The sequence below is a fragment of the Conger conger genome, chromosome 1, assembly GCF_963514075.1.
Source record: "Conger conger chromosome 1, fConCon1.1, whole genome shotgun sequence".
Taxonomy (NCBI): Eukaryota; Metazoa; Chordata; class Actinopteri; order Anguilliformes; family Congridae; genus Conger; species Conger conger.
In genome coordinates, this window is record NC_083760.1 from 48,502,860 (window position 1) to 48,524,963 (window position 22,104).

The following is a 22,104-nucleotide window of genomic DNA, read 5'->3' on the forward strand; positions in this document are numbered from 1 at the left end:
TCACCTACAATCAGGTAACAAATAGGCACAGGTGTGTAGGCTCAGTGTGTTTGGAAGGCAGAGATGAAATGGTTCTTACCGCAATCACTGGGTGATAGAACAGAATTAATCGAATTAAATGGCACAAAAAATATAGAGTTAACAATGCACAAATACTAACGCTTCAAGAAACTACATTCGGCGACAGCAAGACGGAGGAAGCAAGTGACAACAATAACTAAAGGTATGCACGTCAAGGACACATTTAGTTTCATTCACCACCGTGGCTTTTTGGCAAAGGGCTAATTAGTCACTACACTCATGTTAAGATAAAGATAAAGATTGAATAGAGATTTGCCTGCTCAATAGAGTGCAAAACTGTAGTAGCTATTTGTGCTTCAGATGCTATTCGGAAAATTGTGAGCTGACACAGTTCTGAACAATTCACATGTATCCAAGTTTTTGTGTGTCTGGGATCGCCAATAAGCAACCATAATCATAAGTGGCATTCCTCAGGAGAAAAACTATCGTTGAATGGACGTTAACTTCTGGTGGAAGCAGCTGCTTGGGACACTGTGAGTCTATGTTAGTCTAGCTAAATTAACTAACTTCGCTTCAAAACTTGGCTAGATTATCTGTTAGCTATGTTTTATCACGACATGCCACCTAACATGCAACTGACAACCAAAAGTAAAGCATATTGGCAGAATTTTATTTTATGTAGGCTACAATTACACCATACAACTAGGCAGCCTGAGCCAACTAGCTAGCTTAAGCTAAAAGAGCCATTTTGACATGTACACAAACGTATATCCCAAAAGCAATAACCCTAATGTAGGGTTTGCCAGGATTTAGCTAGCTACGTCTGAGTCATCTAGTAAAGCTTTACTTTTCAATCAATTGTAGATGGATTTTCACAAAAAAAACCAAGACGGGATTTCACCGGACTTTTCACCACAAAAAATGTTCAGCGGCTAACGTTAGCGATAGGTAGTTGTACCATAATGTTAAGTTACTTGGTTTACTTTGTATTTCTTTCAAGTCGTTATTTTTATTCACGATTGAAATGTATGTTGTCATTATCAAAGCACTTTGTAACTGGCCACCCAAACCAGGAGTAATGTAATAATATAATACACAATGTAAGGCTGTCGGCTTGAAGAAATGGTATCTGATGTCCAACAACAAATTATTATGCTGATACGTTTCATTTACATTACATTTTAGTTATTTGGCAGATGCTTTTAATCCAAAGCGACTTACAAGTGCATAGGTTCTTCCACAAGTTAAAGCAACACATCCATAACTGGTACAATACACACAAAGTGCTGTTCTAAACATACAGTCATCATAAGTGCAGTTCAAAAAAAAAAAAAATTTTTTTATCTTTTTGGGTTAGACAAGAGGGATAGGGATATCGGAAAGGGGGGGGGGGGCATCAGGAGGTAGGACTTAGGTACAGTTTGAAAAGGTATGTTTTTAGTCTGTGTCAATATAGGGGTTGGGATTCTGTTGCCCTGACAGTGGTAGGCAAGTAATTCCACCACTGAGGAACCAGAACGGAAAACAGGCGTGAACGTGCAGCTCGACCGCCAGGTGCTCGTAGTGAGGGAACCACAAGGCGACCAGAGCTGGCAGACTGGAGTGGTCTAGCTGGAGAGTAGGGAGTGATTAAGGATTGTATGTAAGGTGGGGCAGTCCCCTTAGCAGCCTGAAATGCCAACACTAGGGCCTTGAATCGGATGCATGTGGCAATAGGAAGCCAGTGGAGGCCAATGAGGAGTGGGGTGACATGAGCCGACCTTCAGCCGCTAGGGGCAGATGTTCAGATTTCGGAACACAGAGGCCGATTTCAGTGGTCAGAACATTCAGTCGCTGAGTTAATGTCAGACCAGGCTGGTTTCTGTGCACTTCAGAATTAATCCGGCTGCTGCTGTCTGCAGTCACATTATCATTAAACATAGGTGAGCCAGCTTCAGTGACAGCCATATGCAGATGTGTGGAAGCCATAACACTAACACTTGTAAAATGCCTTTAAGTCTAACCTGGCTATTCTGTTCATGAGAGGTAATGAAGGTGTAGTCTTATTTTTATTTTAGTCTTTGGCACATCTGTGCCTAAATTCTGGAGAGTATTCTTGATCTGTTTGAGTGTTATGTTTCTTCACAATTGAAAGCATTCTGTGTTCGCCATTACAGTATGGTCTTCCGAGGTTGACCAGGTTGTTTGCAGTTGCTGAGTTCACAAGTGTGTTTTTACTTCTTAACAATGTACCAAACAGCTGACAGACAGACATCACAACAGAGTCTAGCAACAGACTCTCTTTCTTGTACATTAACAAGAAATGGTGCAACAATGAACAGCAGGCCAAGAAACAGCTTAACAGCCAGCTGTTGAATTGCTTTTGGTCCCCCCCACAAAATGGGACTCATGAACTCCAGCGGTCCCCAGATATGGCTTTTTCAAGGCAAATTAATCAAACTAAAATTTATATTGAGAGGCTATATATCTGGACAGAAGTATGATGCCTTCCACAACACATTATTTGATAGAACCATCATAAACACCCATATTTATTCACATTCATTCTTGTTTAAGAAAATGTTTTCTACCCAATTTGAAACTAATCTAATGGCTGGCCTACTTGCAGAGCCTGCAAGGAAGTCATGCCTGGATATAAGAATAATAATATTAATTACCTATACTGTTATGATTGATGATGCCAGGCTAATTTTCAAGTTACATTGTTACCATGTTAAGGTACTAAAATACAAAGGTAATGTCAAGGTGGAAATATTTAGATTGTGTTTTCTGTAATGTCCTGTAGAGGGAAACCTTGATCTTCGGAAAAATGGCAACAGGGGATTTTTAAATATCATATCTCATTTCAAATATCTTGTTTTTTTCTCAAACCTTACCGAACATCCATAATTCAGCTAAAATAGCTTCTGCAACAACCTTGGATCAATTGGAATGAAAGAAAAAAATAAACATACTAAACATAAATGTACAGTAAAATCTTTATGAAGCAGTTTTTGGACGGCCTTATGTCATTTTCATCATTATGTAATCCTTATACCCCTTTTTCACAGAGAACCCGGTATATCTACAGGATATTGAACCCATGAGCGACCTGCGTTTCACCCATTCACACCACAGGGTGGTCCTGGGAAAGTCCTGGGTCCTTGCCATTCACACCAGACAATGGACTTTCCCAGGTCTGCAGGTTTACTTCCATATGCCTGTGAATTGATCTGTAGGCTATATATTTTTTTGCAATATAAATAAATAAATAGATAAAATAATACAAGTTTAGTTTGTTGGAGATTCAACATGGCGGATGGTGTGCATGATCTGGCATATTTCTCTTAGCAAATGCAGTCACCTATTGTAAGCCTAATGCGAATAATTACAGTATATAATGATGTTCAAGCATCTTTGCGGTCCAGCAGTGTGGAATTTATGTGAGAGAGAAGAGTCTTTCTGTTGTCATCGGTGTTGTTCACTAAAGAGGAGTCTGTTATAATGGACACAAAATATTTAGTTTTCTTACTCTGCTAAAACACCACATAATTTGTTAATTTAAAAGTCTTTTGAAAGAACAGAATCTATAAAACCAGTGAGGGGGACTTATGTCTTACACGTCATCTTGCCTGTGATCAACAATGATCAATCATTGTGTAACTGCATGGCAGGCCTTTGTCATAGTGGCAAGATTAAGTCATCCTCACAGGCATAATTAATTTATTTCCACAAATTTTACCGATATCAACATTTTCCAAAGATGAAACCTTTATCATTTGTATTTTGGAACCAATTTTAGATAATTTATTTTGCACACTAATCAAAACAATCACAGCTGCAGGCCCTTACTTCCAAACCCTGATTCTATTTTTCACCAATGTAGCCTACAATAAACCATGAAAATGATCATGAACGTCATTATTTGTGAAATGACAGGTATCGCACAGAAAGAAGTTATGAATATTTCTAGTTTATAGTATTTTTCTTGGAAGAGTTAATGGACTGTTCTTGAAACTTCTACCAAATACAAGGAAGGTAGTGAAACCTTTTTTAAAGGAAAAATAAAAACATTTGAAACAAAACTTTAATAAGGACCATTACCAACATAGGCTACGAGCACCTCTCCAGTCATAACCAATGAGGTTCTTTGATTGAATCTCGGGTTGAGTAACCCGGGATTCCCCCTTTCATACCAAAGGCGTGTCCATGGGTCTCAAAAGTGGTATTAGAGAACATAATTACATATTTATTTCACACACACGCACGCACGCACACACGCACGCACGCACATACGCACATGCACACACACAGCACTGCTCCCACCATTTCATTGAGACCCACATATCTTGGGCATCAAGTACATTATTCCAGCTACCCCTATTGTAAAAGAGAATTCAATAAATTAGACAAATATAGCTATCTAATCTAAAAATGAACTCAACCTTTTCTGCATTTAATAAATTAGAACATTCAATTTGAATTGGACATTGACATTTTTGTAGTTACCCTGCTACACAACAAAGCAGGCTAAATATTTGTAAAGGTTGCTTTATTGTTCACTTTCTCCTTCTCTACAAGTCAGATGGTTCATTTTTAGATGGAACTGAGCTCAGTTCAGTGTCAATGTTGTGTGTAAAAATTTAACTTGGACAGAGTACTTTTCACTCTTAAAGGGCCCCCGATCCCTATTAACATCATATAAACTGTTGGATTAGATTTAAGACTGAAAATTATGCTGTATCTTGTAATGTACTGAGAATGTATTCATATTATTGTTACTGTACTCCACTTTGCTACCTCTAGAGGGCAATTTCCACCTATTTTGTACTAGTCTCATAAAAGTGTCTCTCAAAAACTATTTACTGCATTCACATGAAATGATGGGGCTTGTACAATTCAGAAATTAGAGACAGAACAAATTTATATCAGAGTGTGTACATGCAGTGTACACAACAGATACACTAAAATAAAAAATAAAAATAGAAAATGGCTTATTCAGTGCTAGGAAGGAATATCTAATTTTCAAGAACCAACCTTTAATTTGTGCACAAACTTGATGTCAACTTGCTTACAAAATATGGTGAAGATATTGACAGGTATTCAAATTCCCCAAATCTCTCCAAATATAAAACATCTGCATATCTTTTTGTCCAGGCACATGAATGATCAGAAAAGCTTATTTTTCTGTTAAAACATATTTCATTTTGCAAAATGTTAAGAAAATGAACCTTCACATGTGTTTTATTCACAAATATGAGAGTATGAGAGCCAAAGTGTCAAAATAAAACATTTAATTTATTTCCAAACCAGTATTACTTGTTTGTGCTGTTTTTACCTACGTTTAGTAGTCACTGTAGTGTGATTCTGCTGTTTGTTTGTTTGTTTGTTAGTACAAGTAGTGTTTATTTAGACTGCAGTAATACCGGGTTTTGTGTTTATTTTTCAAAGTTGAGGGTGTCTATCTGCGGATGTCCATCAAGGCTGTCTGAGACCGTGATTATTGATTTTGTTTTTGCTGCCTGCCCTCACTTCACTGCATAAGATTCCTCTTGTCCACCCATTTACCCTAGTTCCCTCCATGTGTTTCCTACCCATTCCTGTCATCTCTCCTCTTCCCAGGTAGTAGCAGGTTTGCTTCCGTTCAACATGGCCGGAATATCTAACCTGATCTTCCCTCCCAGATCCTCTGGTGTTGATCTCTGTGTGGCCGGTGGCCTTTGGAACTGCCAGTCCGCCATCCAGAAAGCAGACTTCATATCTGCTTATGCCTCCCACCTCAACCTTGACTTTCTTGCTTTAACAAAAACATGGCTCTCACAAGAGAACACAGACACCCTGTCACAAGAGAACACAGACACCCTGGCTGCCCTTTCCTCTGCATATTCTTTTTCCCACATGCCCCAACCCACTGGCAGAGGAGGAGGCACAGGTCTCCTAATCTCATCCTCATTGAGTCCAACGAGTCCAGCTTTCTCTCCCTCCTTTCCTCTTTTGACCTTACCCTCCCACATTCCCCTCCCACCCACAAAGCAGGAAACCTTTTTGACCCGGTCTTCACAAGGAACTGCACAAGAACCAACCTCTCTGTAACACCACTCCATTTATCTGACCACTCCTTCATCTCTTTTTCTTACCCACTCTCCTGTAACACTCATCCATCCCTCCCACCATCCACTGTCACCTGTTGGCGCAAACTACCTGTCTACCTCCACCCTCTCTTCTGCATTCCTCTCCTCCCTACCATCTGTGGAGTCTTTCTCTCGGCTGTCTCGCTACAATGCTGCCACAGCCCTCATGTCCTCTCTCTCATCTTCCTTTGACTCTGTGTCCCCTCACTACCAAACTAGCCCAGACCTCCCTCCCCAGTCCTTGGCTTTCTGATGCTCTACGAGCTGACCGAACAAAACTGTAGGCAGCAGAGAGAAAATGGAAAAGGTCCTGTCTCCCCAGTGATATAGCTTCCTTCCATGCCCTCCTATCATCTTTCTATTCATCTTTCTCTTGCTAAATCTTCCTTCTTTCACTCTAAAATTAATGCAGCCACCTCCCTCGCAAACTGTTTTCAACCTTCTCCTCTCTTCTCGCCCCCCTCCTCCCCCCCCATCACTCACAGCTGAGGACTTTGTCTCCTTCTTTGAAAAGAAGGTAGATGACATCCGCAATTCCTTCTCCCCACCCTCTCCTCCACTGACCCTCCTACCTTCCCCAACTCCCTATCTTCCTTTTCTCCGCTCTCTGACTCCAACACTTTGAAACTCCTCACATCTCACTGCCCAACCACCTGTCCTCTTGACCCCATCTCGAATGACATTCTTCCTTTTCTCTCCTCTCTAATCAACACCTCCCTTTCTTCCAGCACCATGCCCTCTTCCCTTAAGAGGGCCAGAGTCACTACACAGCTCAAAAAAACCTACTTTTGTCCCCTCTGCTCCGAACAACTACTGGCCTGTCTCTCTTCTTCCCTTTCTATCTAAAACTCTGAAATGGGCAGGTCTGCTCCCAACTATCCACTTATCTTCTCCAGAACAATCTCCACGATCCCAACCAGTCCGGCTTCAAGAGTGGCCACTCCATTGAGACCGCCCTACTTGCGGTCACCGAGGCCTTGACCTGTCGGCCGCCTTCAATACAGTCAACCATGAGATTCTGCACTCATTGCTGACTGGGATGGGTGTCATGAGATCTGCACTTGCATGGCTATCTTCCTACCTCTCTGGTCGTGCTACCAGGTGACTTAGAGGGGCTCTGTCCCTGACCCACACTCCCTACAAACTGGAGTCCCACAGGGCTCAGTTCTTAGTCCTCTCCTCTTCTCTCTATACACCATGTCTCTTGGTTCTGTTATCTCCTCCCATGGCTTTTCTTACCATTTTTATGCCGATGACACTCATCTCTTTCTTTCCTTCCCTCCCAATACCCAGGTCACCACAGAGATCTCTGCCTGCTTGGCTGATATCTCTGTGTGGATGACTTCCCATAACCTGAAGCTTAACCTTGGCAAGACTGAGCCTTTCTACATCCCTGCTAAGTCCTCTCTGACAATGAACCTCTCACTGATTGTTGAGGACTTAGTATCCTCCTCCTATACAGCCAATAATCTTTGGGTGACTCTTGATAACCACCTCACCCTCACTCCACATGTATCCTCCACTGCCAGAACCTGCAGGTTTTTCCTCTATAATCTACGCTGTATCCGTAATCTCCTGACGGAGAAAGCTACCCAACTCCTAGTCCAGGTGCTTGTCATTTCCTGTCTGGATTACTGCAACTCCCTCCTGGCCGGTCTCCCGGCTTGTGCCATCAAGCCCCTCCAGCTGGTCCAGAATGCTACAGCCCGTCTGACCACCAGTCAGTCCAGATCAGCTCATGTCACCCCACTCTTCATTTGCCTCCACTGACTTCCTATTGCCACATGCATCCACTTCAAGGCCCTAGTGTTGGCATTTCAGACTGCTAAGGGGACTGCTCCACTTTACATACATTTAATTGCTCCCTACACCCCAGCAAGACCACTCTGGTCTCACCTTGTGGTTCCCTTACTATGAGCACCTGGCGGTCGAGCTGCACATTCACGCCTGTTTTCTGTTCTGGCTCCTCAGTGGTGGAATGACTTGCCTACCACTGTCAGGACAGCAGAATCCCTCCCCATATTTTGACACAGACACACCTTTTAAAACTATACCTTACTCCTCCCTCCTGATTTCCTCCCCCCCTTTCCGATATCCCTCTAACCCTAACCCTTAAAAATATGGATTGGATGCTTTAACCTGTAGAAGAACCTATGCACTTGTAAATCGCTTTGGATTAAAAGCATCTGCCAAATTACTAAAATGTAAATGTAAAAATGAAACCCCGTACAAGAAGCTTACCATTTCTTACATTATTTACGTACTGAAATGACCTAGCAATGCATTTATGCAACAATAAGAAGTATTTCAAAATGGCATTCGCTTAGGTATAATCCCGCCAAAAATGGCTGAATGAATTACGAAATAAACTACAACGTTAGTCAGAAAACAGTCGTAAAACTTCATAATGTAGGTTATGAAGGTGGGATATTTGGTTCCATAAATATATCTGTATTTGTAAAACTTATATTTCTACCAAACCGGAAATATTTAGGTCAGGAATAAAAGTGAGCTAAAAAAACTAAAACAATGCGTTTATTCTTGCGACTTCTGAATTGTATATTTTTGTTCCTATACTGGAACATGATTTTTTGCCACAAGGGGGCAAAGTGGATAGTGTATTACTGGCATCCACATTATGTAATACAAATTCATTTGTAGTTCATTTCTTCCTGCAGCTTGGTAATTTACTTTTATCATTCTACATGCCTTTTTGTAGCAGTGGACCAGCTGGACGTGCAATGTCTGGAATGCTATCAAAATATCTGGCCCATTAATGCAGACCAGGGATACCCACAATTATACCCTTCAAGACACATGCAAATGTATGGTTCATTGATCATGACCTACCATAGTCAACTGGCTTAATATAAAGAAATCTACAATCATTTGCAAAGAAAAGAAGAAATCACAAAAAATGTGATTTCCAAAATGTTGTTTCCATTATGTTAGAAAACAGTTAGGTACTTGCTTTTGCTTACATGTAACAAACTTAAAGGAGAGAAATCTCATAGAGCTTTAAAATGGCAATTAGCATTAGTTTGAGGTAATATGGTCCGTTGACTTCAATACACTGAGAAAACTTTACACTTACAGTAAGTAGTCCATGGTGCATATCAGTGATGTTACTAAAAAGCTGCACTGAATGAAAACCACTGCTGGTAAATCTGAGGAAACGTGCTGTGAAATGGCTGGGAGCTGAACTGGACCGAGATACATTTCAAACAACTGTAAAATGCAGACCCAAAAAGCATGCTCTTATAAACGGAGAGGCTCTGTATCCTTTTTTAGTGTGGTTTGTAAAGAAAAAGCCTGCAACGAGGCCTAACAGGAACAATATGGGAATACAGGGAAGCAAAGAATGGGAGAACAGAGGCGTCCCAGTGCCACTTTGTCTGTCTTCTGGCTCTGTGTTGGTTGGGGAGACACCACAAGGCAGAGCTCCTGTTTTTATTCATTGGCTCATTTTTTGGATTTCAGCATGAGGCTTGTTTCTGAAGGGAATCCAAATAATTTCATACTGAACTGTTTGGAGCATCTTTGTTAATAAAATGAAAAATTCAGTGTAAGACCACTGCAACACCACTCCAGCTGTAAATAGCAGCTAAAACTTTACTGTATATCCAAGGCTGGCAGCAACCTCTGATTAAGGTGACAGCTGTTAAGGCCTAGTCTTTTCTCCTGTCAAGGCACTGCACCGTATGAGCTTGATTGCTGATGGGAGGTGCCAGCACAAAGCATGAGCTAATTAGCCGGTAAACACGTACACTGTCACAGCAGCAAATAAATCAACTTGGTTTCTATAGCCTGTGTGTACCAGACATGACTCTAGCTGGAGTCTTGAGAAATACTGTTAGAGTTCAGATAAATACCGATTTAGAGTGTGTGGTGAGCACACACAAAAATCGACATGAACATGCTATTCTGCCAAAGGCATTTAAAAATCGACATGAACATGCTATTCTGCCAAAGGCATTTAAAAAAAACATGATAATTGTTTGTGGAATGTGGAAAACAACCATATTGCAGTTGTGCCTTCAGAAAACTTTGCCAACCATTTTGATTGCTTCTGCTCTCTGCTTGTTATAGAGCAATACCCATTTTGAATCAGCCAAAATTATTGTGCATTATTGACAGTTATTAAAAGAAGCCTCAATTTTTCCCAGTATTCACAATGTTACCATCTCCATACCTAGGGGATATCTGAACGGGCTGAGAGTGATGCACAGACTGGACAGCACTGTGTATGAATAAGGATAGACGAGATTTAGTTGTGTCTTACTGAAATCAACAAAATTTCGTAAGTTCTTATCTTATTTTCACTTTGTCAGTATTTTCACATTTCAGTATTTAAATACTAAATGTTATTCAATAGTAAATGCTAAATAATATGATTCAGAATGGGTTCGTCATACAGTTGTGTTCAAGAAAATAGCAGTACAACATCAGTAACCTGATGAACCACTTTTATTAGTAGTAGTGATATTTCTGCATGGCAAATACTTTACTTGTAGATGTAGTACTGTAATAGAAAAACAACAGACGCAACTGTCATGACATGCACACTGCTTGTTCTGAGTAATTGACTCATTCATTGAAAGGGGCATGTTCAAAATAATAGCAGTGTGGAGTTTAATAAGAGAATTCATTCATTCTTTGAAAAAACAGGTGTCATTAATTGTCCTTTATTAAGGAAGAAAGTGAGACAGGTGCATGAGGGTTGGACCCAAAATGCACTTTCCGTTTCTATACTCAGACGTGTATGAGCAAAGTTCACTCCGTGGGGCAAAAGTGCAAAGACAGCAGGCAAGAGTTTGTGGTACAGGCAGGCAGTGGTCAACAAAACAAAAGTCAATGATGATGGTCAATAAACAGGCTTGGAACAGGTAGACAATGACTTGGAAAACCGCTCAAGAGTGCACTGACAAACAGGAGGCAACAATTTTGCAAAGACAGGTGCAGCCAATTAGCTTGAGAGCAGCATACAAATTGATATCAGGTGTTGAGGATTGACAAGTTAATGAGATGATTAGTAATCGTTAGTAATAAACCTACCCTGCCCTAGCGTTAGTAAATTAGTAAATGACATGCACAAGAAACGTAAGGTAAACATGAACACATTAGAATGTTAGTATTACCCAATCCTGTTCTAAAGTTAGTAGATTAGTAAGAAGACAAGGGAAAATGAAACAATTAGGGAAGCATGAACGACAGAAAGGGAGAGAGAGAAAGCATGAACGCAATGAATGGGAAAACATAACATGAAACAAACATAAATCGTGATATAACAACTTAGCGAACTGTGACATGAATAAACTATATAATGTGATCAATTGTATGTCGCTCTGGATAAGAGCATCTGCCAAATGCCATAATGTAATATGACATGACAAGACTAGAAAATACATTGTAACAAGAACTAAACATGAAACGTAGCATGACATGAAAATGAAACGTAACAAGAAATAAAACATAAAAACATGGCGAGACTAGACTAACATAATACGTGACATGACAATAAAATAACTAAGACAATAACTAAACATGAAACATGATTCAATTGACAATTGTTATAAAAAAATGGGCCGTTCCAAACATTGTTCGGAGGAACAACGTCATTTGATTAAGAGAGGGGAGGAAGATGGGAAAACTGGGAGAAGTGCAGCAAATTATAGGATGCTCAGCTAAAATTATCTCATGCTTTAAAATGGCAACAAAACCCTGTGGAAGAAAATGAGCAACGACTGTTAAAACGGATCAAAGAATAGTCAGAATGGCAAAGATTCAGCCATTCATCAGCTCAAGAAAGATAAAAAATGATCTACAATTACCTGTGAGTGCTGTTACAGTCAGAAGACATTTGAGCTAAGCTATCAGCAAATTCCCAACTCCATTTGCAGAAATGCAGCCCCAAACTTGCAAAGAACCTCCACCATGCTTCACTGTTGCCTGCAGACACTCATTCTTGTACCACTCTCCAGCCCTTCGGCGAACAAACTGTCTTCTGCTACAGCCAAATATAGCTTTTTTTTTTTTTTGCATAGTTGAGTCGCTTGGCCTTGTTTCCATGTCAGAGGTATGGCTTTTTGGCCGCAATTACAATGTAGGCCACTTCTGACTTCTCCCCACAGTAAATGGGTGTACCTGGGTCCCACTGGTTTCTACCAATTCTGAGCTGATGGCACTGCTGGACATCGTCTGACTGCAAAGGGAAGTAAGCATGATATGTCTTTCATCTGCTGCGTCTACGGTCCTCAACGTTGCCCGTTTCTTTGTGCTTCTTCAAAAGAACTTGGACTGCACATCTGGAACCCTCTGTCTGCCTTGAAATTTCTGCCTGGGAGAGACCTTGCTGATGCAGTATAACTACCTTGTGTCTTGATGCTGTGCTCAGTCTTGCCATGGTGGATGACTTCTGACATTAAACTGTCTACCGCAAATTCTCCTTGGAAGCAGAGTTTGGCTGTTCCTTGCCCAGTTTTAACCCTCCTACACAGCTGTTTTTGTTTCAGTTAATGATTGTGTTTCAACCAACATATTAAATTGATTATCATTAGCTCCTGTTTGGTATAATTGGCTTGACTTTGTGCGAGTGTACCTTGAAGAATTGATGCTGGTTTGAAGGCAAAGGGTGGTCACACCAAATATTGATTTGATTTAGATTTTTCTTTTGTTCACTTACTTTGCATTTTATTAATTGATAAAAATAAACTATTAACATTTCTATTTTTGAAAGCATTCTTACTTTACATCATTTTTGCACACCTGCATAAAACTTTTGCACAGTACTGTATTTTTTTTTTTTAAATACTGATTTTGTGGTGTATTGGTGTTTGTGGTGTATTTAGAGTTTGTATTCCTTGGATATTATCATTTTGTTGTACTGCAACAGCAAGGGGTTAGATAAAAATGGCAAATAAATAGGGAGTTGCCTGGTCTCCCTTTGTAAAACAAAACTTGGTGATGTTAGTCCATTAGTTGTGACAATGGCCATTGGTGAGTTGTACAGTGTCCTTATCCAGAGAAAATTGAATTTTCTCTGAACCTAAATGTTTTCAATGTAGTGAATGTCCAATTTACTTTGTCAAATGCTTTTTCAGCATCTAATGAGGCAATGACTGTGTCCATTTTACTCTGGGTTGCATGTTGTATAAAGTTGAATAGCCTGTGTGTATTGTTATAGGAGTGTTCATGTGAGTTGAATTGTTTGCACCATTCTAAGAAAGAATGTGAAATAGTTTGGCAAAAGCGTTTAAAAAATCCAGCAGGGAACTTTGTCACATTACTTTTTTTTTATGTTTACAATTTTTCCCTTTTTTTCCCAATTTGGTAGCCAATTGTACCATATCTATTCCAATTATTTGCATTAGCTGGGCATACACTGCTTACGACCCCGTCCCTCGGTGGCCCGGAGAGATTTGATGATCCAGAGAATAACACGCCTTCTTCAAGCGGGGAAATAGTCAAGTGTTGACCTTAAATTTGCGAGGTCATCCACAGATGATGGTCGAGTGTTTAAGTTTGTAGTAAAATTCTCAGCCACTTTAGGCGTCAGATAACATCTTTTTACAGTGTGTTCAGTGTTGCGGGGAGATGCTCATATACACCAGTGAACTCAATGAAGTAGTGATCAGACAGTGCAATATCCTTAACTGATACATTATGTACAGTCAGCCCCCGGATGATGAAGTCTAAAGTATTACCACGGTTATCGGTTGGGAAAAATGTTGGGTAAAACCCAGATCATTCAATAAAATAATAAAACCAATTGCAATTTTGTCAGTTTCACTGTCAATATGCAGGTTCAAATCACCTGTGATTATTATCGTATCATAGTTTGTACTGGCGTTAGACAATAGCTCAGAGAATTCGTTTAAAAAGTGTTTTCATTTTTTCGGTGCTCTATAGACTGTTATCAGCAGGGGTGGCTTACATTTTAAAGTAGCAGCATTATACTCAAAGTGCTAAAAACATCAAAAGAGATGCTCCAGCAATCTAAAACACCATTTGTTATTGATCCTGTCCCCCCACCCTTTTTGTAGAATAAATGGAGACATAATTTGGGGGGCATGTTTAGATAAAAACTGCAGGAGCATCTGAATAAAGACAAGTTTTCATTAAAAACAAACAGTCCATGTGGCGGTCGTTGATAAGGTCCTTAACTAAAAATAACTTATTGGTAAGGGACCTAACATTTAGTTTTGACCCCTTGGTTTTATTGTGTAAATCTGTCCGTCTTCCCCAACCGACATTGTTAAAGTACATTTTTGGGTGATCTTGGAAGTGAAGATGTGAACTCAATTATCTTACTTCTTCTGCAGTTTAGCTTGAGACCCTCAATCTCTGGTTCTACCATAAATACAATCGGAACTTTTTTACAGTGCTTTTACCAGAAGCTATTACCATAGTATTTATACCAGATGCAGTTACAGGGTTCCCACGCTTGCCTTGAAAAAATTTTCCATGCTACCTCCTGATTTTCCAGGTACCATATTAAGTGATGATCTATAGGCCCCTGAAGCTTTCCGCCCCCATCCGCGCCCCCCTCCCCTCACACACACAACCCCCTAGGACACCTGACTACTTACTTGATTTAAAAGATGTGCCAGTTAAGTCTACATTGTAAATGCTTAGAGATTATGTCTTATTGATAATATCAATGCATGAAATAATGCACCAAGCTGTAGATGAACAACAATTTATTGAACTGGAACTTTGAGACACATGAGCACTGGGATTGATATATGTTCTCTCTTCCACTCCTCTCCTATCTCATCCTGTCCTCTTCTCTCCACACCTCCCCTCTCGTGTCCGCTCCTGTCTTCTCTTCCTACTCTTCTCAACTCCTCTCCACTCTTCTCCCTTTTCCTCTGTCATCCTCTACTCTCTTATCCTCCTCTCTTCTTCTCCTCTTTCATCTTCTCCCCTCTTCTCTTCCTCCTCCCTCTTTCCTTCTGTGCCCTCCTGGCTCCTCCCCCTCTCCACTCCTCTTCCTCCTCCTCTCTACAGTCTGAAGATCTGAAACAGAATGTTATTTTGAGTTAAAATTGGTCATCTCCATAAGCTAAAACAGTGTAATAAATAAATGTAAATAAATATTACAATCTTTCATACATCCATAAAGGCTATTGCACATACCTCATTGCTTTAACTTATTGACAGACTCTTGCAGCTCTTTCAGGGCTTTGTCTAGAGCTGCCACCTCTTCCTTTTTATCAGCAACCCCTTTCCGATAGGCATTTGATTTTGACAGCAGTGTAAAATCGTGCTTCTTCTCTGCCATGACTGCCATTTCATGTGCTTCTTTCTCCATTGTTTCAGCGCTTGTCATTACTTTTTGCCGCTTTGTTTTCACTTCCTGGATTTCCTGGCAGAGCTCCTTTCTTTTCTTCTCTTTGGTGGTTTGCTCTCTCAACTTCTTCTGGTCTTCCAGATACATCTCATATCTTGTCCTTGCTCCTATGCAGTGTTGCTTGAGGTCTTTTGGAAGAGCTTCATCTGTGTGCCCAGCCATTGCATTGTGGACCAAGCGCATTGCTATTAGCGTCTGCTCCTGTAGGTTTTCAACAAGCATATCCTTGTTAACAGAGTACCCCCTTTCTACTGCAGCTTGTCCATGAGACAGCGTGAAGAGACATTTCATGATGTTCCACAGTTCTGCATACTCTTCTTTGCCACTGAGATATCTTCCGAAGAATTCATCAAGTCTGCAGCTGTAAACAAATTCTTGGAACTCTGCTTTGTGGTTTGTGTTCACATCGAGTGAGAATGCTTTATACTGAGAAAGGACTTTGTCACACTCTGTGGCAGGACACCATCCAGCATTGAGAAGAACCTGAAGGAGTTTCTCAAACATTGCTGTTGCACTTTCGGTTTCTGTCACAATCATCACAGGGTCAAGGGACCTCATATGCCGCACAGCTGGATACATGAGTGGGACATGGATTTGCTTCTCTTGGGGGTCCAGTTTAGTGAGCTGGAGAGGTGTCTTGATCTTTGCCAGCTCTTCTCTCTTGATAAAGCATGACAGCAGGCCTGTCAGGGTGCTTTGGAACTCCTTTGCCAAGAATGGCACCATTGGGGCATCTGTCTGAAATACCTCCAAAAAATGCTTCAGCTGTCTTGCAACAAAAGTGAAAAACTCAAGTTTAGCCAGGAAAAGAGGGTCTTCGGTTGCCTTCTTGACTGTCAAGTAGGACGCAGATGTTGGCACTTTACTCTTCGGAAGTTTCTTGTGGCTGTGGATGTACGCCGTCACAGCTGGCCACTCTTCGATTGCCCGCTCAGCAACTTGCAAGTCTTCAACCCATCGAGTAGCACAGAACTTCAGAGGAAATGTTGCCGTTTTAGTCAGCTCACTGAAATCCTCTCGCCTTGCTGGCGAGTCATGGAACACCTGCCAAAGCGCTCTCAGCGCATCTCCGATTTTCCAACCTGTTTCCCTCTCTCCGGTCTGGAAACTTCCATGCACAACATGCAGACCACAACTTCCCAGGTTGATGAGCTTTGGTGCATCTGGGTCCTCTTTGCTCTTGTCCTCTTGGAATATTCTTAAGAACTTCCAATTCACTGTAGGGCCGTCCATCGATATTTGCAGGAGCTTCTTGGGGTCCAGAGGTGACAGGGATCTGTTGATACCCTCCAAGAGCTTCTCTGCCTGAGTGTGTCCTAGGAACTCTGAAGTGAAGTAACTTTCCCTTCGCATTCACTCCAGTAGCGCAGAATGATATCCATCTGTTCTGTTTGTGTCACTTTGTTAAGGCATTCGTCAAAAGACACTACATGACACTTTGCTTTTCTTACGTCTTCGATCAGCTGCTCTTTAAAATGAGGATACAAGCCAAAACATATAAGGTAAGCCGATTTTGTTGCGCCACATGTAAATTGTTTGGCAATTTCGCTGTCTGAGAACATATGAGCAAATGTGTTTGAAATGTCAGAGTTGGAGTTGAACGAGAAGTGTGACCTGACCATCTTCATGACCCAGCAAATCTCTGCTTCAAATACAGCTTGGCTTGAAAAAAATGTTTTCCCCTGAGCTCCAGAGCCTTTTTCCGTAGGCTGGTACTGGGCACCTGACTGTCACTTTCGTTATCCTGGCTTGTTGGGCCGCTTCTTCCCTCTCCTGTTTTTGTAGTCAAGAAATCTGTCATTCTTCTTTCATTATTTAGCTGTCCAGCTACCTTGGTGTGGGTTTGTCCTTTTGAATGGCTCTTGAGGGAAGCGACCCCCATATTGCTGATGTCGAATGACTTGTGGCAAAACTTGCAATAAGCCTTGTGGACATCTCCTGGTACCTCTCCAATCCAGTCCTTGTATTGGGAGTCATCTTTCCAATAGGACTTGAATCTGCAGCGTGTCATTGTCACTCACTCCTCTAATGCATCACACATTTGAGATTATGAGTCTTACGTAGAAGGGGTAGTATGCCTACTCTTACTCTGTAAAAGCTTTTGTAAATCAAACTAATGAACCTAAAAGGGAAAACATAAGGCTGGTTCCCCTGTGGTTCCTCAGTACAGCAACCTCACTAGTAAGCTTAGTTTAACAGTATAGATGTATAGAATCAGTCTGGTCATCACCAGACTGATTCTATACATCTATACTGTTAAGCTAAGGAACCGCAGGGGAACCAGCCTTATGTTTTCCCTTTTAGGTTCATTAGTTTGATTTACAAAAGCTTTTACAGAGTAAGAGTAGGCATACTACCCCTTCTACGTAAGACTCATAAGCCAACACTAGCTAGTTAGTTAGCAAGCTGAATGTTGGCTAGCAAGATTGCACTGCATGTGCTTGCTAACCATCATTAATGAATCCAAATTCAAAACAAACTCCCCTAAATGTGGTGAATAACACGGTTTTAGGAAAAGTCAATGAGTGAAATACATATGGGAATCAAACATAGTTCTAGTATTTTAAAAGCAAGGTAAAAATTACCTCAACAATTCTAGTGTAAGCTGCTAGCTAGCAAGTTGCTAGCTAGCTAGCTAGTTAGCAAGATTGCATTGCTTACTAACTAACGTTGATAAACCCAGGTTTACCACACAGTTAAAACACAGCTACTTACATTTGAGGATAAACTTGCATAAGAAGTTTCACTGTAGATGTCAAGGCTCCCGTGTTGGCTGGGAAATGCATGTATTTGACCCTTCTATTGAGATCGCGAGTAACGTTTCTCGATTATTATTCCCGAAGTCCACCAATCCGAAACTATACTTTCAAAGTCCATATCACCAGGTTGCCTGCATCAAATTCCAACATCCAATATACCAGATAGGATGCCAAGAGCATGCTCTACGACATGGGATCATCCATTTGTATCTACAGTAAAAGCTGTTCACATGTAAAGAGTTTTTATAAACTCATCTTAATTCTGTGCTCAATAGTTTCATTTTATTACAATTTTACACATCATCCAATAAAATTTTCCAGGACAACTGTTTCAATTTCCATGTAAGTGTTCACTTTTGCTCAGTTTCCATGACTTTTCCAAACCTGGAAAATGAAAAAATGAATTCCATGTTTTCCATGGTTTCCAGGTACCGTGGGAACCCTGAGTTACTTTTTAAGGGAGAGAGACCTATCCAGCAACCAGCATTGCCAGATGGAAAATTATTGTAGTGATAATAGTAGTATACATGGTTGTCAAAATTATGTTTTTTAAAGAAAATCAAATGAAGAGACCGTATATGTGTCAGTGTGTTTTAAAAATTACTTTGGGCGCGCCTTGCCAAAGTATAGTGTGTAGTGTAGCCTACAATAAAATGCTAAATTAATCCTGAACATCATTATTTATGAAATACTATATTATATGAATATCTCTAGTTTACTTTAGATAGTAGGCTAGTAAGTTCATGGACTGGTCTTGAAACCTTGGCCTATATAAATATGACACTCTACTGCCTCCTTCTGACCAAACGTACAGAATAAGTCTGTACTACAGTCCCATGTCCGACACTTTTTGCTCATTGTAAACCATTACCATTTTATTCCTGATTTATTAGTGTGCCTTTAATATACACTACTTTGCAGTGTGTTTTAAGAGCTTTAAGTAGTCTGCTCTTGGATTGTCATTCCACTACCCACTGCAAAGCTGACCACACCTGGGCCCTTTTTCAGGAAAAAGGAGGCCGAATAACTGCACTGAGTAAAACCCAGAACTGGAGTAAGAAGGGCTGTTTTACTCCTTACATAGTTATCCTTTGAACTCAGTAAGCCTGTGTTGTGAAACAGGTCCCTGGGGCCTAAATCACAAAGCCGACTAAGTAGGGTTGCCAGTTTCTGGTATTAAGAAAGTCGCTTTCTTTTGATCGGACTAAGTCACCATGGTGACTTAAACTGCAGAGCTAAGTTCAGCTCCATATAGAGAAACCGCTAATCAGTTCACTGGAAAAATGGCATGTGTATTACTGGAGGTTCCCATTTATGGACGCATGAATGATCCTGTAATAATTTTAATAAAAATGCTAATTGGAAGTTGCATTTCACGTTCATTTGATGTGACAAATATCACAACAAATCAAATTCAAGTTAATGCAAACCTACGTAGGACCACTACTATTTGAAATACAAGGACCACTGTCACGCTTGTTTCAGTTGAGATTATTTGGATTAAATGCGTATGTGTGTAATATGTGTGTAGCCCCTTTTAAAATCACCGTCAGTGCAGACATTTCCTAAATATGGGGCAAAACTTATAAGGACAAACGTGTCCAGTGATGTTTGTGTTTCCCAGAAGATAACAGGTGCTGAAACGCCACCCTTGAATGCAGAGACTGGTTTATGGGCGGGCAACCATCCAGGCGATCACATGCCCACTTGACACTCGAAAATACAGTAACATTAGCATACAAATATCACTTCTTCTGCAGCAATAGGAGGATTATTTGGATTATCCACATTATCTCTGTGACTCCGGTCGATTGTCTCATTGTTACAAACACCATCATTCCTTTAGCATATACATAGAGTTTATAACCACCGTTGTGATACCTGTTATCCATGATTGTCATATTTAGGATTTATTGAGCCGGCTGTCTTGGATTTTGCTTGACTAAGTTGAGATACTATCGTGCTACAGGCCCCTGGTCTTGTGTGTCACATCAAGAGGATGATTGGGTGGATTTAGAAAAATAGTATGCCGAAGAAATAGCCAGGAAGAGTGGACTGCTTGCAAGCATGTACATTTTTACACAGCCACTGCTAACAAAATAAAGAATACTTGATACAACTACTACTACTTTATAACTTAAATAAATAACCTACCTACAGTATAAGGCAAAAACAAAAATACAGCGGGTGGCAGCTGCCACTGAACTAGTGTGCTAGACTAATATAAACCCTAGGTGCGTGTCAAATGTAAGCGGGCCTCCGTCTGGTTTCAACAAAATTGAGAAAACAAACAGACAACAGTGTCACCCAAAAAGAACAACAAAATGAATTAACTGTACTGAAGTGTTTGAAAAGTGAGCCAGAGCTCGCAGGAAGCATGGTCTATAAAGACCAGGGTGAGATGGGGCAACTATGGATTGGCTGAGGAAAACCATGGTGATGTCACAGGGAGGGGAGAGACGAAGATACCGGAGGAGTGACAGCAAGATGATTGACGACCAGATGGACTAATGATGGAGAAAGAAAATCCGGGGAGGCTTCACCAAAGGGAGAAAACCCCCAAAAACAGACACAGCACACATGTACCAAACAAAGCAAACAAGAAAACACACAATTCCCATAAAAGTTGTCATGCAGTATTGCTTGAAGTGTTCTACAACAGAGAGACTGAGAGACTGATATTTGAATGGTTTGATTACAAATTTAAAATTGTGGCATACAGAGCCAAATCAATAAAGAATATGTGAATTTTGCCCTATGGTCACTTTTCCATTTCCTACTGCTTCTTATTTTGTATTGATAAGTAATTTTCCCCTTCAAATTATTATTTTATTGAAAGCCAATTTTTTGTGGAAGAATGACTGCTGACTGCTTTCCAAACGCATAGAGTAGAATTTTTTTCCCTAAGTGTATTTTCTTTTCCCATTTTGGAGTAGTAATGTCAGCTACTCAACCTGTGATTAACTTTTGATATATTTTTGCTTAAGCCAGGAACATCCCACTCTTCAGAGCACTGTCATGTTACCAAAAATAGACCAAACTGACTATACTTCCTTGTTTATGAAATTATGAAATGTAATTGTGTATTCATAATTGTTTTCACTTCACTAAATATACAAATGATGTTGACGCAAACATTGGATGTAGTGTATTTGAAGGCTTTAGATATGAAAATTTTAAAGATGGAACATCAATCAAGCTGACTGCTTTCAAATTCTGGAATTTGAATACAGCCTTCTGCGAAAGCCACGCTGTCACAGGAGTCATCCTGTGGCCTGCTGAATAAATGTGCAAAGCATACCATGCTTGAATTTAATGTATGAGCCTCCGGCAATTTCTTCCTGCTCCAATGTCTGAAGTAGCATTACTGACAGTTCAGATATTGGATTTTGAATGGAACAAATAGTCTTAATAGGAATGAGATCACTCTTGTTAGAAATGATTGGCTTACTTGGGTCCTGGCCAAAACAATTTGTTAGTCTTTGTACCTGTGTCAATGCCTTGGAGACATGCAGATTGAGAGAATGCACAGAAACAGCGACTGGCGGTGTTGTTAAATCATCCAAGGTATCTCTGACTTTTAATCTGGCATTGAGTGAAGTCTATTAGAAACCCTAAGAATGCTGTTTATTATATGCTAGTCTTTGTCTGTAGAAATTAAATTGGGTGAGTTGAGGTGCTGCTGAGGTGAGTTTGACAGCTACTGTGAGGCCAAGCTTGTGAAAGGGGCCCCTTGTTATTGCCTGCAGAAACCATTTATTTTTTCCTTTTCAGAAGAGTGATTTTTCTGCATGGTGGACAGGTCTTCCAAAAAATCTCTTGAGGGGCTACTTTCCGTTATTTTTTGGATAGCACCAACAGC